Source organism: Hemibagrus wyckioides, unplaced genomic scaffold, assembly GCF_019097595.1.
Source record: "Hemibagrus wyckioides isolate EC202008001 unplaced genomic scaffold, SWU_Hwy_1.0 Contig1, whole genome shotgun sequence".
In the NCBI taxonomy this organism is placed as follows: Eukaryota; Metazoa; Chordata; class Actinopteri; order Siluriformes; family Bagridae; genus Hemibagrus; species Hemibagrus wyckioides.
In genome coordinates, this window is record NW_026690769.1 from 154150 (window position 1) to 169342 (window position 15193).

The following is a 15193-nucleotide window of genomic DNA, read 5'->3' on the forward strand; positions in this document are numbered from 1 at the left end:
GCTGGACAAAGACATTTATACAGGTTTGGAAAAACCAGAGGGCAAGTGAATGATGACAGAATTTTATCCAAACTTAAGAAGATTTTGCACCAGATTAAAAATGATGTAAGCTCCTCACACACATCACAATTTTTTTTTATATTAAAACAACTGTTGCTTTTGCTGTTGTTCTTTGCTTTGTGTTGTGTTAGTGCCATGAGCGCTATTAAATAATAATTTTCATAACTTTGCAGAAATCCAACATCAACGTGAGACGAACAGCCGTTCTCTATGGATTACCATTCCTTCTTGGAGAGGACCCCACCGATTTTTACAAGACCTGTTTTGTAAGTAGTTTCGACAGGCAAACTGCTCTTTAAACAGTTTTGAGATCTAAACAGTACGGAAACTGAAACACAGAAGGGGTAGAGCAGGGGTAGGTCCTAGAGAGCCGCAATCCTGCAGAGTTCAGCTCCAACCCTAATCAAACACATCTGAACAAGCTAATCAAGGTTTTCAGGATTACTAAGGCTACAGGCAAGCAAATCTTTTTTTCAGGGTTGGAGCTGAAATCTGCAGGACTGCTCTCTAGGACCGAACTTGCCTACACCTGGGGTAGAGAAAAGAAAGTAAAGATAAATTAAGAAAAAAAGACAGTAAGAAGACATTTTATAATACATAAAGAAAAGAAAGAAAACAATAGTAAGAAGGACAATAAACAGGAGGTTGGAAATTTAGACAGGTAGGAAGAATAAAGGACAGATGCAACAGAGATGAAGTCAGTAAAAGAGGTAAGAAAGTACAGTAAAATAAATATAAAATACAGAAAGGAGATTAGATTGAAAGAAAGAAAAATTTTTAAAAAATTCAGTCAATTCTCCTCCATAATTATGTATTTTGATAACTTTTCAAATATCAAATTGTGAGTTTTAGAATAGGTTTTAATTTATATAGCTGGCCTTCCGTTTGATTTATTGTCTTTTCATGCAGTGGTTTGAATGTCTGTATTCGTTCCTGCATCCACTGCTGTGTCCTGATTGAAAAGGCCTGTACATTTAGACATATTGTAGTGTTATTAATTTTGTTTCACATTTTACTGTGAGTATATGCTCTTAAAAGATGTTTTGTGTCTTACTTTGACCTTATTTTTGCTATATGCCCTGTTTTTAGGACTGTGATGACAATGAAGAAATGTCCGAAATTGCAATTGGAATTTTGACTGGTGATTCCCGAGCACTCTGCAACTGCAACACTACCCTACTCCCTGCATCTTGATGCCAAAACAACAGCTATCATTTTGGAAGGTACCATGGTTGTGGATGATGTGGAAAATCTTCCACAAGCAATGTGTCTGCTCTTTGGACTGATTTATGATCTAAACTTAGAGTATCCTGCAGCTCTGAAGAGCACATTTGATTTCATACAGAGAGTGATTTTGTCTCTTGGCCACAAGTCACTCAAACCTAAAATCCAATCACTAAAAAATCGCCTGATGCAGTAATAGTAAAATCATTGCTATGATGTGATTTTTCCCCCATGGTAAACCATTCCTGAGTTGAGCTAGAGTAAATAGAGCTGTCTTTAAGAGAACTCTAAAGGAAATTTTTCAGTACTACATTGATAGTTCAGTGATTTCCAATTGTTGAAAAAGAAAAATATCTATAAGGATGTTTTGAACAATGTCAAGTTTACCTAATGTTAAATTGGTCTTAGAATAGTTTTATTAGAAGACAATTTTAAAGAGAACTGAATTAGGAAAGCTGTACTAAACTTACAGACAATGTTCAGTGTTTGCAAGCTCTGCTTTTGACCACTTTGTAAAGAATTTTATTGTCCTTTATTTTATGAGTGCAGTATGTGCTTTTATTGTCTAAAATGTTTTAACTATGTGAGATATTAAACAATATAAAAACAAAAGGGAATGCTGTTATATCAGCACCCTGAGATCTGGTCGGAGGTAATCACAGCCGATATGTGTTTTGAGCAGAGTTGTGGTAAAAAATCTTGGTTTTAAATGTTTGATTTTATAGTGGAAAATTTATGGGAAGTAGCTAAGTAGAGTTTGGTCACATTATACCATTATACTCCCAAAGCAACTGCACTGTAAAAAATACAACGTTGACTCAACTTAAAATTTTAAGGCAACTTGCTGCACAGCATTTTTGAGTTAACTCAACTTTTAACCCAAGTAGTTGACTTACTCAATTTACTAAGTAAGGTCACAGGTCTCCTAACTAATATTCTTTTGTTAAGTTGATAGAGTTTTGATAGTTTAAAAGGTTTAGTAATTTAATAAATGTGAACTTATGTTTTTTGACATCCCTGATTTAAAAAATGTATTTGGATTTACTGAAGCAGGTACTTTGTTTTTAATTAACATTTAACATAAGGTTATGAAAAAAGCTATAACTGCATGCTTGAAAATTTGAAAATTTCAGCTCAGTGGCTAGCTAAGACCTGAAGCAACAGATTTGATCAAATTCACCAGCTTTAGCATGATTAACTGTATACATTAAAAAATGCTGGGTTATTTTTTCTACCCAAATGCTGGGTTGCCTCTGTTGGGTCATTTTTCTGGGTTATTTACAGAGAATTGGGTACTTTTTGTGTAACCCAGCCGCTGGGTTTGGGTTGGGTTAGCTAGTGACTGCTGACACATCACAGACAAGACCGCCCCTCCCCCAAAGTTCAGCGGTGTATTCAACAGCTGTGTCAACTTCGTGTCTTCTCTTTTGGGCTCCAACACCGCTGACGGTTCATCTCCCTCATGCATTTAAGCGAAAATAATGCTAAATACAAGGTCTGTATACACATTTTCTCCCACTTAAGTCACATATGACAGAAAAAATTATCATTGTGTTTGTAACATTTATTACTGTTACCGTGTTAACGTTACACTCGAACTTTCAGCCTGGTCTGAGCTATATAGCTTGATAGTTTAGCTGACTCTAGCTGACAATAGCTATTAACGTTACCCTCTCCCCATTTACTCCGTGATCAAAATTCTCCCGCATTTCTCCCGAGTTATGACAATATTATTATAACTATTATTATTATTATTATTATAACTAGCTTCCATGATTTTAATGTTGACAAGATGTCTTTGTGTTCTGTGTCGTTTTGTCTTTCAGATCAGGCAATAGATGAAGAAAGCTTTCTGCTTTTAGATGAGGGGACCATCAACTGCATAATCCCAAAAATTGGCCCAAGGCTAAAGTTCATGAAATACTTCAGAGAATTTGTAAGTAGTTACGGTCACTGCAGATGGAAAGGGCTTAATTTTCCCCACTTTTTGCACTATTATTTTAGCAGATCATTTTTTAAACGTTCCCAAGGCATATGTTTGCTTTTGGTGTAAAAGGCAAATTCCTGGGGATGTCAGGAGTATCTTTAAACATTTACAAGCAGTACACCATATAAACAGTTCATCAACATATTTCCAATGTAGTGAAAATGGTTGTGGCAGAACTTTTTCTTACATCAAGTCTTACAGAAGACACCTAGTGAGCAGCATGAAAACCAAGTTGAACAGATTCTTGATGAGCCTCTCGAACAGCTGGCCCAGCCTGATGATGAACTTAATGCCGAAGAGGAGTTAGGACAGGAAGTTGAGGATGAATGGGATGAACTACAGCAAGAGGACATTATCGAATGGGTGACCCTTTTTTTTTTTAGCTAATCTGAAGTCTAGATCTGCCCAGACATTTTCTAACTTAAACTTTGTGGTACAACAGACCTCTAGTTTAATCTTCGATATTGTGAGCAGACTACAATTGCAGACTATGTCGTTATTTAGTCAGTTTGGTCTTGATCAAAGCCCAAAAGTAGAAGAGCTCATGCTCTTGCAGCTGAGCCTTTCAGAGAACTGGAAACAGACTATAAACAGATGCAGTATTTTGCTAAATCAGGAAACTTTATTCAGCCAGTTGAGGAGTTTTTGCCTGGGGTTTCCTATGTACAGCAATGGGATTCCACCACTGGCACTGTCCGACAAGTTGCAGTTCCTGATTCCTATCAGCGTATTCCACTACAGTGCCTTCTTGTCAAGCTACTTGAAATTCCTGGTATTTTGAAGGCCATGATAGAATGGCAGCAGAGAGAGGGTGATGCACTTCAGGATGTCTTTGATGGGGAGTTTTGTAAAACGTATCCACTATTCTTGAGGTTTCAGTTCTGCTACTGCTCTATAGTGATGACTGTGAAACTGTCAATCCCCTTGGATCGAAGACTGGGATTCACAAGTTAGGATTTATATATTTCATCATGAAGAGCTTGCCACCAGACCTGCTATCAAGTTTACGGTCACACTTCCTTCTAGCAGTTTTCAAATCAGATAATGCAATTCAACCTATGGTCTTGATGCAGTGCTGTGCCCTATTGTTGAAGAGATCAGGTGTCTTGAGAGGGATGGCATCACTGTTGATACCCCCGAATTTCATGGTGTTGTTAAGTTCACAGTTGTCCAGGTAGTGGGAGACAATCTGGGCTTGAATGCCATTCTTGGCTAAACTGAAAGCTTCCAGGTATGGGGGTGCAAATCACCTAGGATCTTTTCTGGGCCAGAAAATCCCAAAAGCGATTCAATTTCCTGCAGAGACAGAACAACAGACATCTCCCTCAGTCTCTGAGTCCCAGAGTCTCAGAGCACAAGTACCTACAGCAGAACAAAAAAAACACTAGAAACATCAGGGTCTCTCTGACGTTTAAGATAAATATCGTAATGAGTAATGCAAACCTTTTAACCGGTAAACAAACCTTTCCTTTATTTTACTCAAGCTGTTTTTACTGTAAGGAACGTGACAGAATGTTAGATGTGTTATTATGAAACTGCGATGAGAAGAAGCACTTATGATGGGGCGGCGGGAGGAAATGTACAGTACATCATCTTTTTTGGAGAACAGGACATGTTTAGGCTTACATCCTGCTTCGTGTTAAGGTGTAAATTAAGTAGCCATCTAGAACACCATAAGTGAATTACAGAGATTTTTTTGTTTTCTTTACGTTTTAACAGGATGCAGTTGGCGTACAGCTGGCCTCCGTGGCTCCGATTCGGTTCCTGAGGACTCCTTCTCATCGGGACTCCATCAAAGCAGAGCTCTCCGGGTCCTGTGTAAGCTTATGAATGCCTGTGTAACATGACAGCTGTTTAAATCTGAAAGACTTTGATAATAGAGAACTCCATTAGGGCTCCATTATGTAAAGTTAATTTCTTTTTGTAACTTTTCTGCTCTCTGCAGGCCTACCACTACAACCTCGTGGACGTGTTTTACGAGCTGCTTCTCTGCGGATACTTCAGGAAGGGCTTAACGCCTCAGCCAGTAAGCGTCTTATCGGGAGATTTAAAAGCGATGCTTGAATGCAGTTTGAGAACAGGATCTATTTTATTTCATTTTGTTTTCCCATATTTTAAACCCTGGAATTAACAGAGCTTGTCGTCTCCCTTTCCTAAAGGTTCAGGGAGGACTCTCGGAGCGCCTGCTTGCGCTCATCAAGTGGGATGTAGACGTTCGGGAGCCTGGAGCAAAGATCTACTTCACAGTGCTTATTGTAAGTGTTCAAATATCTTCTGATGCCACGTTACACAAATGGTCAGCATTGTGTCTCTAAGACAGTGACATTACACTGGATTTGTGTTTGTGTAATTTGTTGATAGGATCAGCTTACAGGCCTTTTTGTGGTACTGTTCTCTCAGCCCCTGGAGCTCTACACCGACCCGCCAGCTTTAGCCAGCACGGTTAGGCATCTCCTCGGGCAGCATGTCGAGAAGAAGATGGTGAAGACTTTGGAGAGACTCTTGGCAATGTCCTTCCCTTACTTCTACACCTTCCCAGTACCCACCAACACAACACACACACACAAACACACAATTTATTGCACAAGTTCCCATTCCATACTTTGTTACAGTTCATATTTTGTCCCTACATTGCTCAAGCGCTCCACAGATGAGTATTAATTGATTTTGTAACATTTCAATTGTCACATATTAAAATATCTCTCTTCTTTTTCCCCTTGACAGGTCTGCACAACGATCCCAGGACTTTAGGACCAGAATTGCACAGTCAGTTGTAGCCTGTGTAGCATTTTATCATTCTCACTAGAAATAATTGCTTTCTCGTTACATTTCCAGGTTTAGTGTTAATGAATTATCTGTGTTTGTCATTTCAACCAATATTAACCCTCCTCTCATCATCCTCCTATCCTAACTCTAATAAAGTATTTCATTTGCATCTATTACAGCCTCGGTCAGATCATTTCTATACATCAAGATATGTGTATATATATAAAATGTTGATTTTCAACTCAACTCCAATACATGACATTAGGTTTAAACTTTAATTCATGATAAAGGCACATGGTTACTTTTTGTTTATTCAGTACACTGTTACTCTGAAATGTTCATATAAGTGAAGCAGAGACAACATTCTGCTTTATTGGTACAAACAATATCCTATAATTATATATCCTGTAATTTATTTTCCATTCATACATTTATTTATTCTTTCATGTGTTTATTATACCTGTGTGTATAAATGTATGTTACTTTACCAAATGTGAACTAAGATCCAGAACAAAATGTGAGCACTCCAGACCATAATTCCATTGTATAGTTACAAGAAGTTAAAATGGATGAATAAGGAAAGTGTTAGTCAAATGTGCTTTCCTTTTATTGATCATAATGAAATTCATCAAGATTGAGTGAAAATGAAATGAAAATGGAAATTGTGTATTAACATTTGTATTTTCAGTTAAATGGATGTACAATGTCTGTCAAATTTTAAATGGATCAGCAAAAATCCATTCACAGTTGCATTTCCCAGGTCTTAAGTGTTACGACCCTGACCTGTGGAAACAGCACTTACTCTTCCCTGCACCACCTTCCATTCACAAACCTGTGCTCCACCTCAGTCCTGCCTCCACATATGGCTTTCATGGAGGAGGTGAGAGGAAGAAACCCTTTCTCTCCAAAAAAATGGCAGCATCTTAACAAATTCAGGAACAATATTTTTTTGTACTGATGGTTAATCATTATTCATAGTTTCATGTTTGGTGAAGGTCAAACAGAGTTTATCACAACAAACACCTCATACCAAGTGTCATGTTGGTGGAGGGGTGAGGATTTGGTTGTTTTGCAGCCACAGGCTCTAGAAAACTTTTAATCATTTGGACATTGATGATCTCCACTTTATATTAGAATATTCTTGAGACAAATGTAAGACTGTCCATGAGCTTATGTTGTGCTGAAACTGGGTCATATTAAAGGACAATAATCACAATCACACCAGCAAATTTGTCTCTTTAAGGATGCTGAATCTGAGGACTTGTTTTTGTCTAGGTTAATGTCAGAAATACAGATAAAAAAGAAAAAGACGGGTTATTCTTGTGTTCTGATATGCTGAAATGCTGTAATGATTCCAAATGAATCTGTGAATTGAAACTGTGAACTATTCCCAGCGTGGTGAGCAATACTTTTGTTTTAAAATATATTGATGGTTCTTGATGTAAATAATGTATATGTCTATTTAAATTCAGCTCCTGCAGATGGCAGTACATGACATGAAAATACTCTAGAACTGAACCTGATTGGACCTGGACACAACAGAACCATGTGGAGTGTTAAAGTAGCCATGAACATTAAACCTGAACAAAGCTTCAGCACAGATACATGGTGTGTGGAGTGCAGTCCGACTGAAACACTTGAATTACTGCAGAATCTTGAGCTTAATACAAGATGCTTATGTATTTGTGCACATGCTCTCAAACACCACCTTGTTAGGGGTTTTATATTGTTATAATTTTATGGGGAATTTTTTTCAAATCCTATCAATCACTACAGTACCTCTGGTGTTTTGTTTAGACTTTAAGGGTGTACTATAAATCTGCTGAAGAATTTAATTTCACAATAAGAATTGTTTGTAATTGCAACAATATATTTTGTAGATTAGAAAAGGTTTAAGTTCATAGAAATAGGAAATACAGGAACTAAATATATGAATCTTTTGCTCATTAAATTCTTTTAGAACATGTGTGTGTATTTTACATAATGCGGCAAATCCTGCACTCTGATTGGTTAAAACAGAGGGAAGCTACAGTTGAGGCTTTGTACACAAGAAATGCTTAGATGCTTCACTGAAGACAGAGTAGAAGGAAACTTGACATTTACAATAACATAAAAAGGAAACTTTCAGAAGAACAGAGGAAATTAAAACATGATGGTTTTCTGTATGTTTCTGTTTTTTACCATGTTCATAGGTAAGCTTATATTTTATATATCCCCATATATCATGTTTAAATGTTTTATAACTAATAAAGAAATGTTTCCATGTGTGAGTGTTTTAGATTGTAAGCATGTACTGTATGTATACTGTATAATATAAAATGATAATATTCTGAAATAAATGTCCTCTTCAGGTGAGAGCACACAGGACAGCATTACTCCAACATCTTCTGCTGTCTATGGTAAAGAGGAGCAAGCAGTTACACTCTCCTGTGATTATAAATGCAGTGTTTCTATGAACAATCTACAGTGGTATCGACAATATTCCAATGCAGCACCAGAATTCCTCGTTCTGTTGACGGAATCGGGAGGGAATCAGACAGGTGATACTCCTCATCCTCATTTGTCTGCTAAAGTTCATAAGAGTCTGAAGCGTGTGGATTTGGAGATCTCGCCTGCTTCAGTATCAGACTCTGCACTGTACTACTGCGCCTTGCAGCCCACAGTGACAGGAAAGTCAACTTCACTGTCCAAAAACCTACAGAGACCTCAAACATGAAAGAGTTAAAGAATCACAATAAGAAGAAAAGACTGGAAGCTATGCATAACATCAGCATTCTGATTATTGATCCAATAGAAATGTATGTATATAACCATATATGAATACTTTATTTGAATTGAATAGACAAAACATTCTAAGTGAATCCAAATACAGATAGAAAAGTTAGGTGTGTGTTTGAAGAAGCCACATGTTCACTCACTCTGCAGTATTAAGTGCAGTTCTCATAAACAATAGTGGCAGGTTTGATGGTTTATTTACTTAATGACAGTGTAAAGATCACATGCTGGAAAATGTGGATATTGTAAACTTTTTTGACAAGCAGCTGATTTGACTTATTTTTTTTTTTTTAATTTATTTGTTTGTTTGTTTGCTTGTTTGTTTGTTTTACTGAGCATGAGATTTAATGTGTTCATCATGTGTGTCTTTGCAGGGTCTTTAATATATTTTTGAGAATTACAGGATACCTGAAAGTATGTATAACTAAGAATATGAATTGTGGAAAATAAAAACACAGTTTCCATCACACAATCAGGAAATAAATAAGCTCTACTCAAATAGTGCTCCATAATCAATTCTTGAGGTAGATGAGCTACAACAGCTAAAGACCACATGGGGTTTCATTCCTGTTCACCAAGAACAGAAATCTAAGACTACAGTAACAACCCTGTAAATGACAGAAATCATACTAAAATATTTTTTAAAATCCATAGCAACCACATGGGACTCCATTACAGCTTCCTAGTGTCACCCTATCGAACAGATGAGACCTTGTCACAGTTACCAAACCATACCCCACCAGCCACCTGAGTTTCTTTAGCAACCAGCTAATTCAATTTTATTACCAACTGGAATCATTTTTAAACTTACTGCAAATATCACAGAAACTACTTGAAGCCTCATAATATTCACCAAGCTATACTGGAGCAACAGTACAGTTTCCAGCAAAGAAGCTACAATCCTGTAAACTTGACCTAAACTGAAACCTCCACCTGACACTAAAGCAAGCTTGTTCTACAAGAATTGATTTTGATCTTCATGTCCACCGAGATTAATGACATATTTGGCCCAATGGCAAGAGCTGCTTACTTGGTTCACACTTAGCGTCTGCATTCCAAAAAGGTTCGAATCCCACAGGAGCCTCGCTTTATTGTTAACTTGACTTTGTGTAACCGAGTTCCTTTTACTCGGACCCCAGTCCATATGAACTGGAAGGTCACAGAGAGTTACAGAGTACAGTGAACCTCCATTGGCACACAGCCAGCCGAACAGGGACGACCTGGCTCGTTGGTCTAGGGGTATGATTCTTGCTTCGGGTGTGAGAGGTCCCGGGTTCAAATCCCAGACGCGCCCTGGTTTTACATGGAAGAGAGTGGGTGGGATAAAACTAATGGAAACTTGCACTGCTGCCTTGGTTCTCGCTTGGAAGCTTGTTTCTCCAGAGGTCCAAGGAGGTTCAAATCCCACTGTAATTACCTCTGAAAATTAAAGCTCCAACCTGGAGCCTCTCTCTGGAATACAGGGAGCGGGATGGAGAGTGTCACACTTTGTGGAGACATGAACCTCTGAAATATTAATATAATAGAGTACAGAAAGACCTCAGAATATTGTCATTTTACTAACACCATTCATCATGTTCACTGTTATATTCATGTGTCTGTGGCTTTCATTAGGTAAGTTATCATTGATCTTTTCAGAAAGGAGGGTAAAAGGTAAAACCCTATGCCACCACGTCTGTCTGCTAAAGTTGATGATAAAACTAAACAAGTGGATCTGATCATCTCCTCTGCTGCTTTTAATGTTTGATAATATACAATTAGAAGGTAATTTATTCATAATCACACTCTCTGGTATCACCCAGATGAGGATGGGTTCACATTTGAGTCTTCCTCATATCGTCTCAGGGAGTTTTTTCTTGCCGCTGTTGCCTCAGAGTTGCTCATTAGGGGTAAAGTTAATTTTCAACTTTGTAATTTCTATTCTGAATTTCTGTATTTCTGTAAAGCTGCTTTGAGACAATGTCCATTGTTAAAAGTGATGTACAAATAAAAATGAAGTGAACTGAATTGAATTGAACTGAATTTAATTACCTTTTGGTTATAGACACAGCAAATTTACTTATGAGAGATTTTGTTTAAATCTGGATCAGTTTCCTATGATTTTCCACAGCAAATTATCATAATTATTTATAAATGTACAAATAATTTAAAAACCACACAAACAGATAAAGGCTTATAGTATTGTATAGATGATGAATCTTGAAATACAAAACCAGCCATAATGACTCTAGATTTCTGTCACTGACACTGTGTGAAGTGATCTGTACAAAATAACACTAAAACTGCATCACTTCCTGGGTGTGTCCTTCTAGAGACGTGTAAAGTTCAGCACATACAGCACTATTATACAGAATCCTCACAGAGCTGTGTTCAGAAATGGATCAACTATACAACTTACTGTACATAGTGAGATACATACCACTGATTCTCACTCTAGTTACAGGTCATTCATTTTCATCAGTTTATCAATAGTTTTAACTATCACAATCATATTTAATCAGTTAATTAATTACATTAATTAATAACCATGTTTTTTTTTGGCGACGCTACCCATGCACTTGGAGGGTTGTGGGGCTGTGGTCAAGGGAGGCCTGCCAGGTCGGGAAAGAGAGGCACTCTGGCAGGCGGTCACAATGGTTGTACCACGCATGCTTCCATTACCAGACGTGATTCAAGATCCAAACCCAGGAAAGGTTTGAAAGGCTTAGGCTCTTGTTGACAAGGTTTGCTGATATGAACTTGCATCCCAGTCTGTTGCAATCAATTCAATTCAATTCAATTTTATTTGTATAGCGCTTTTAACAAAGAGCATTGTCTCAAAGCAGCTTTACATGAGAAACCACATCAGAAAACAACAAACATATGAACAGACAAACAGATAAACAGTCCTAGATGTTATCCCAAGTGAGCAAGCCTGAGGTGACTGAGGCGACTGTGGCAAGGAAAACTCCCTTAGATGGTATGAGGAAGAAACCTTGAGAGGAACCAGACTCAAAAGGGAACCCATCCTCATTTGGGTGACAATTGTGTGATGCAGATACAGCATGTGTATAGTGTTATGTGAATCAATAAGGAGGTTGTTGTCCATGGCGCTGCTTGAATATCCCAATCCTCACAAGCAGAACCCGGCTGGAGCTGGTCCATCTCCGGATGCCACTGGAGCCGGCACAGTCTCTGTATGCCTCGGGATGGGTAGAAGAAAGGAAACAATGGAACAGCATTAGCGTAGCTGCTGTTCATAATATTAGCAGTACTAGCTGAATGTGCATTTAATCAGATGTACTGGAGTGCAAGGTTATGGGAAGTGTTAGATGTATGCCTGACTAAAGAGATAAGTCTTTAGTCTACATTTAAACTGGGAGACTGTGTCTGAGCCCCGAACACAGTCAGGAAGACTATTCCAGAGTTTTGGAGCTAAATACGAAAACGCTCTACCTCCTTTTGTGGACTTTGATATTCTGGGAACTACTAGAAGTCCAGAATTTTGTGATCTTAAAGAGCGTGGTGGATTGTAATGTGTTAGAAGACTGGATAGATAGGTGGGAGCTAAACCATTTAGAGCCTTGTATGTGAGTAGAGCTAGTTTATAGTCAATTCTAAACTTAACAGGTAGCCAGTGCAGGGATGATAATATTGGGGTTATATGATCATATTTTCTTGATCTGTTAAGAACTCTGTCGGCTGCATTCTGGACTAACTGTAGCTTGTTTATTGAAGATGCAGGACAACCACCTAGTAATGCATTACAGTAATCCAGTCTGGAGGTCATGAATGCATGAACTAGCTTTTCTGCATCAGATACAGATAAAATGTTCCTAAGCTTGGCAATATTCCTAAGATGGAAGAAGGCTGTTTTTGTGATATTGTAAATATGGTTTTCAAAGGATAAGTTGCTGTCTAATATTACACCCAGGTCTTTCACTGTTGAGCTAGTAGTAACAGTGCATCCTTCTAGGTGCAAGCTGAATTGTGAGAGCTTCTGTGTACTAGTTTTTGGGCCAATAAGTAATATCTCCGTTTTGTCAGAGTTTAATGATAGGAAATTTTCGGCCATCCAATTTCTAATATCTTTAACACACTCAGTTAATCTAGACCAATTAGATATTTCACCTGGTTTTGATGAGATATATAAAGGCGCACGATCCGGGCCGCTGTCTTCGGGACCGTGCACTGCATTGATCTGCATGGATCTCCAGTGGCGACCCGTCAGCCTTGCAGCATCTGTGTCCAACCAACATGGAAATACAGCCCACGGTTGCGAAACACCTAGACCCAGGGCTAGCTTTTCTCACTCCCCTCTAGCACTCCGATGCATTGCGCGTGCAAGAGTTGTGGTAAAGAGGAGGTTAAAGGGCACACAAGCGACGAGGATGGGATTCGAACCCACGCGTGCAGAGCACAATGGATTAGCAGTCCATCGCCTTAACCTCTCGGCCACCTCGTCAGGCGCAGTTGGGGCACCCACGACCAAATGTCCACAGAGACCGCAACAATTCCGTAGAGGAGTGGTTGTTTGGACTTGCTGTTTGAAAAAGCAAGGTGTGAAACGGAGCAGCCGGCGTTGACACCAGTTGCCAAACCCTGGGAGCTATTTCAGCACCTGGGTCTGGGGGCTCCGGTACCGTGCGAGCTCTTTTTTTTTTTTTGCAGCCAGACAGCCAGCTAATGGCAACTCTTAAGCAAATTTGCAGAAGGCACAGGAGCCACAACCCCTGTAAAGCCTTTGTGGTGCCAGAGCCCACAACCACTGCCTTGAAAAGGCTCAGCTGGCAGCGGTGGGATTTGAACCCACGCCTCCGAAGAGACTGGAGCCTAAATCTAGCGCCTTAGACCACTCGGCCACGCTACCCGAGGGCTCAACACTTATAGACCTCTGTGGAGAGCACACTGACATACTGTCTGGGTGTGTGGTACGCAGACTGCACAGATGAGGACAGACAAACTGTGCAGAGGGTGAAAAACAGCTCAAAAAATCATCGGCTGCCCTCTGCCCTCCCTGGATGACATGTCCAGGTCCTGCTGCCTCAGCAAAATCAAGGCCATCACAGGAGACTCCTCACATCCTGCTCATCACTTGTTTGACCTGTTGCCATCTGGGTGGCACTTCAGGTCAACAAAGTCTCACACCACCAGACTTACAAACAGCTTCTTCCCCAGGGCCATTCAGACTGCAAACAATCACTGAACACACACACACACATTCTACCTAATAAAATGTTCAATTCTACTGTGCACTTTAATCTGTCTGTGAATTGAGTACAAGTTATACCTTAATATTGGCTTTGAACAAATTAGATTTCAAACAAATATATAACTGGGAACATTTTGTTGCAGCTTTATGAATGTCCTGCTTATATTGCAGTAGCCCTTTAAAAAAGGGTACAAGTATGCATATGTATGAAAGGAGAGTACATAACCTGAGGTACTGAGATATTGAGAAGGGTTCAGTATTTATATTAACATATTTTTACATATGTTTCTTTATTGACATGCACAACCAATTATTACAACATTATTACAACAATACTAATTCTAACAAAGTCCTGAATATGTACAATATGGCTATATTTGTGGACACCTAACCATCACACCAGTATGTGGGCATTCTCCAAACTGCTGCACGATTGTATAGGATGTTTTTATATTCTTACAAAAACATGTTCCAGCTCAATGAAGATGTTTATTACAAGTTTGGTGTGGAATAAAATGAGTTACCTGCACACAGCCCTGAACTCAAACCCACTCAACACTTTGGGATGAATTAGAATTCTGACTGCACCCCAAGCCACACATGCCTGATGTTTTAGGGCTGTATGGACACATGGACATACAGTATCTCACAAAAGTAAGTACACCCCTCACGGTTTTGTAAATATTTTATTATATCTTTTCATGTGACAACACTGAAGAAACGACACTCTGCTCCAATGTAAAGTAGTGAGTGTACAGCCTGTATAACAGTGTAAATTTGCTGTCCCCTCAAAATAACTCAACACACAGCCATTAATGTCTAAACCGTTGGCAACAAAAGTGAGTACACCCCTAAGTGGAAATGTCCAAATTGGGCCCAAAGTGTCAATATTTTGTGTGGCCACCATTATTTTCCAGCTTTGCCTTAACCCTCTTGGGCATGGAGTTCACCAGAGCTACAGGTTGCCATATATTTACAAAAATGTGAGGGGTGTACTCACTTTTGTGAGATACTGTATACTGCCACTTAGTGAACAATCATCTAATTTTTAATATTATTAGTGTATATTTTGCAACAAGTTTGAAGTAATATCTAAATAATGCTAGTCTAAGTAGATTGATTGATAATGTTAAATTGCCCCTAGGTGTGAATGGGTGAGCAAATGGCTGTGTGTGTGTGTGTGTGTGTGT

At 38.8% G+C, this 15193-nt stretch overlaps 2 non-coding genes across 2 annotated transcripts; both read right to left on the reverse strand.

Annotated features, from left to right (window-relative positions):
- Positions 1-13174: 13174 nt before the first annotated feature.
- trnas-gcu (transfer RNA serine (anticodon GCU)) lies at positions 13175-13256 on the reverse strand. Its single transcript has one exon. It is a non-coding gene; the product is annotated as a tRNA-Ser (tRNA).
- Positions 13257-13579: 323 nt separating this feature from the next.
- trnal-uag (transfer RNA leucine (anticodon UAG)) lies at positions 13580-13661 on the reverse strand. The gene has a single exon. It is a non-coding gene; the product is annotated as a tRNA-Leu (tRNA).
- Positions 13662-15193: the final 1532 nt, after the last annotated feature.